Here is a 4,075-nt window from a genome sequence, read left to right as displayed (position 1 = left end):
GTGCTTAATAATCCATACTTTCGTACACCGCTGATATGACAGTGGTGTACAGAAGTACAGATTTCACTAGGGCTGCAGCGAGCGATGTACAGCACACATCACTCTCCCTGCCTGTCTGCTAAAGCCTGGCACAGTGGGCACAGGCAGGAAGAGCGATTTATATGCCAGTAGAGCTGAAGGAGGGCAAGGCAGGAGCTTGCATAGCATCGTTCCTCCTGCTTGTGCCCACTCTGCAGAACACCCCCCCTCCATGAACTCTTCTTAATGCTAATGTGACAGAGTTCACTGTAATGGGGGGGGGGGGGGGGGGGGGGGGGAGCTGCTAGGGCATCGTTGTCTATATAAGCATCAACAGCAAGCAGTGTTAATGGGGGGGGGGGGCTGCTTGAGGCACATTGTTCTGTATATGATAAGATTATGTAGAGGGCAGTGTGCCCCCCCTCCCCTCGAACTCTGCTTGCTGCTGCCCCCTCACACTAACCATTCGCCCCTCCCCCACACTTCCCCATTAACTTTTTTTTAACTGTTGACGGTGCACAGATGCAGTGCACACTACTTACTTTGTCCGTAGCTGTGCAGGGCACGCTCTCTGGAGACATTACTAGTCTCTGGGGATTGGAGTTAACTGAGCCGGGCAGGCAGCGCAGTGGAAGACAAGTCTAGCATCCCGCCCGCTCAGTCCTGTCTCTGTCTACTGAGCTAGGCTAGCCAATCAGCAGCAGGCTATTAACGCTGCTAAATGCTGATTGGCCGGTTCAACACCCAGCAGACAGACAGAGGAAAGCGCACTGGCATAGGCTGGCTGGGCACTGTCTGTCACTGCAGGAGCCGGCAGGAAGATTGATAAAATATGTAAGGGGAGGGGGGCCCTGAGCACAGGGGAAGCAGGGCCCGTCTGAGCCCCAGATAGGGAGAAGTGATAGTGGAGCCACAGCAGCTATGTCAGTGTAATTAGGGGCGGGGCCTTCCATCCACTCCAGGCCCCCCCCCTTCACGGGCCCCATAGCAGCCGCGTGGTCTGCCTCTATTGTAGGTACGCCACTGGGCACAACAACACTGCAGCAGGAGGATCTCCCCGGCCTCCAGCGCACCAGCCGAACAGCGCCGCCCAGAGAGGCTTCCCCCGTGACGTCACTGACTCAGTCCCCGCCCCTTTAACCTTTAGAGTCGGCAGCCCGGGCCCCCCTGCCAGCCGGGCCCGGTACAACTGGGCCAGCTGTACTGGCCTATCAGCGGCCCTGCATGAGCGTCACCCACAGTCAAACGGATATTGTGAACTATGCCCTTTAACCCCTTCCCTACTGCAATCCGTTTATATACGTGATATTTGCACATGCCCCGTGCAGCTACCACGTGTATAAACGTCAAGCCAGTTCTTTAATCCAAGCGCTGCAAAGCACTTGGATTAAAGCTTCTGCCCCTGTCCTGCTGCTGTCACGGACAGCATACAGTTCAGTAATGCCGGCAAGGGACCAATCAGAGGGGCCCCTTCCCGGCAATAGATCCGATTGGTTAGTCTATGCAGACTAACCAATCGGATCGCGGCAGTGAAAAAATTCCGGTTTCAGGCTCTGATCTGAGCTCTGCAGATCAGAGCCTGAAATCAGGTAGTGTTCCTCGTGCCCCCCGATCTGTGCCCCTTCAAGCCTCCCCTTGTGTCCGCCTGCCCCTGAAGCTCATCTCCATATTCATGCAGTGCCTGCCCTGATGCGATGCAGCTCCTGCCCTGATGCGGTCCGCCCCCTCCCCGCTCCATCCATTCCTCCTGCCCCCATTTCGTGCTGCCTCAGCCTCCCTCAATGTTGGCCGTACCCCCCCTTTCCAGCGCTGCCCCCTGCCTCCGATGCGGTCCCCCTGCTGTGTGTGATGGCGGCGGCTCCATTCCTGAGCCGCCGCCATCAGCAGAGAGTGTCAGCTCTATGCTGACACTCTGCTGTAACCCCATAGATGCCGCGGCAGTGTCCGTAATGACCGTCTCTATAAATATATCACATGATAGACCCCATCCCATAAACACCATAAAAAAAAAATGTAAAAAAAAAAGCAATTTGTCACCTTACATCACAAAAAGTGCAACACCAAGCGATCAAAAAGGTGTATATCAAACAAAATGGTACCAACAAAACCGTCACCTCATCCCACAAAAAATGAGACCCTACATAAGAAAATCGCTCAAAAAATAAAAAAAACTATAGTTCTTAGAACATTGAGACACTAAAACATATATTTTTTTATTTCAAATATGCTATTATTGTGTTAAAGTGAAATAAAAAAAAAAAAAGTGTACATATTAGGTATTGCCGCATCCGTAATAACCTGCTAGATTAAAAATATCACATGACCTAACCCTCAGGTGAACACCATAAAAAAAACAAAAAAAAAAACAAAACTGTGCCAAAAAAGCAATTTTTGGCACCTTACATCACAAAAAGTGCTACAGCAAGCGATCAAAAAGGCTTTTGACCCCCAAAATAGTACCAATCAAACAGTCACCTTATCCCGCAAAAAATGATACCCTATTTAAGACAATCGCTCAAAAAATAAAAAAGCTATGGCTCTCAGACTATGGAGACACTAAAACATAATTTTTTTGGTTTCAGAAATGCTATTATTGTGTAAAACGTAAATAAATAAATAAGAAAAAGTATACATATTAGGTTTTGCCACGTCCGTAACGATCTTCTCTATAAAAATGTCACATGACCTAACCCCTCAGATAAACGCTGTAAAAATAAATAAATAAAAACTGTTCCAAAACAGCCAATTTTTTGGTCACCTTGCCCCATAAAGTGTAATAATGAATGATCAAAAAATCCTATGTACCCAAAAATGGTACCAATAAAAACCTCAACTCTTTCTGCAAAAAACGAGCCACTGCACAAGACGATCGGCAGAAAAATAAAAAACATATGGCGTTCAGAAAATGGACACACGAAAAATTTATTTTTCAAAAATGCTTTATTATGTAAAACTGAAAACAAAGAAAGTAGACATATTTGATATCATTGCGTCCGTAACAACCTGCTCTATAAAAAGAGCACATGATCTACCCTGTCAGATGAATCTTGTAAAAAAAAAAAAAAAAACTGTGCCAAAACAACCATTTTTCAGTTACCTTGCCTCACAAAAAACTTTATATAGAGCAATTAAAAATCATATGTACCCCAAAATAGTACCAATAAAACTGGCACCTTATCCCCTAGTTTCAAAAATAGGGTCACTTTTTGGGAGTTTTTACTGTATGGGTGCATCAGGGGGGCTTTAAATGGGACATGACATCTAAAACCAGTCCAGCAAAATATGCCTTCCAAAAACCATACGGCGTTCCTTTCCTTCTGCGCCCTGCCGTGCGCCCTTACATCAGTTTACGACCACATGTGGGGTGTTTCTGTAAACTGCAGAATCAGGGTAATAAATATTGAGTTTTGTTTGGCTGTTAACCCTCAATGTATTAAAGAAAAAAATTTAATAAAATGGAAAATCTGCCAAAAAAGTGAAATTTTGAAATTTCATCTCCATTTTCCTTTAATTCTTATGAAACACCTAAAGGGTTAACAAAGTTTGTAAAATCAGTTTTGAGTAACTTGAGGGTTGTAGTTTCTACAATGGGGTCATTTATTGGGGTTTTCCACTTTGTAGGCCCCACAAAGTGACTTTAGACCTGAACTGGTCCTTAAAAAGTGGGTTTTGGAAATTTTCTTAAAAATCTTAAGAATTGCTTCTAAACTTCTAAGCCTTCTAACGTCCTAAAAAAATACAATTACATTTCCAAAATGAAAAATATAAATTTAGAAAATTGTAAATTTTTCAAAAATTTGGGTAAATTTGGGATTTTTTCATAAATAAAGGTGAAATATATTGACTCAAATTTATGATTATCATGAAGTACAATATGTCACGAGAAAACAATCTCAGAATGGATTGGATAAATAAAAGTGTTCCAAAGCAATTACAACATAAAGTGACGCATGTCAGATTTGTAAATTTTGACCTGGACACTGGGGCATCAATGACCCTTGGTCATGAAAGGATTAACAATCTTTGAGAAAGTGGAGCGGAACAGGTATATCCTTTT

At 44.5% G+C, this 4,075-nt stretch overlaps 1 non-coding gene across 1 annotated transcript; it reads left to right on the top strand.

Moving 5' to 3' along the window:
* The first annotated feature begins 1,860 nt into the window (after window positions 1–1,860).
* On the top strand, window positions 1,861–1,946 carry LOC120978340. Its single transcript, XR_005774090.1, has one exon. It is a non-coding gene; the product is annotated as a small nucleolar RNA SNORD71 (small nucleolar RNA).
* The last annotated feature ends 2,129 nt before the right edge of the window (window positions 1,947–4,075 follow it).

The sequence above is a fragment of the Bufo bufo genome, chromosome 8, assembly GCF_905171765.1.
Source record: "Bufo bufo chromosome 8, aBufBuf1.1, whole genome shotgun sequence".
Lineage (NCBI taxonomy): Eukaryota > Metazoa > Chordata > Amphibia > Anura > Bufonidae > Bufo > Bufo bufo.
The sequence above is the reverse complement of the archived record's forward strand: the minus strand, read 5'-3'. Positions and strand labels throughout refer to the sequence as shown.